Genomic DNA, 304 nt, shown 5'->3' with positions numbered 1-304 from the left:
CCAGGGACCGATCTATTCGAAAAAATCGAATTTACGGTCCGATTTGCTTAAAATTCGGTGCGCGGGTAGCTTTTTAGCATATATTAGGATATATGGTCCATTTTTTCCATGAAGTGGGCCAGGGACTGATCTATTCGAAAAATTCGTATTTACGGTCCGATTTGCTTAAAATTCGGTACGCAGGTAGCTTTTTAGCATATATTAGCATATTGATCCATTTTGTCCGAGAAGTGGACCAGGGACCGATCTGTTCGAAGAAATCGCATTTATGGTCCGATTTGCTTAAAATTCGGTACGTAGGTAG

This window comes from Rhagoletis zephyria, unplaced genomic scaffold (assembly GCF_001687245.7).
Source record: "Rhagoletis zephyria isolate East Lansing unplaced genomic scaffold, Rhagoletis_zephyria_1.1 Rzeph_scaffold_01114, whole genome shotgun sequence".
Taxonomy (NCBI): Eukaryota; Metazoa; Arthropoda; class Insecta; order Diptera; family Tephritidae; genus Rhagoletis; species Rhagoletis zephyria.
This window is presented reverse-complemented; position numbering follows the sequence as displayed.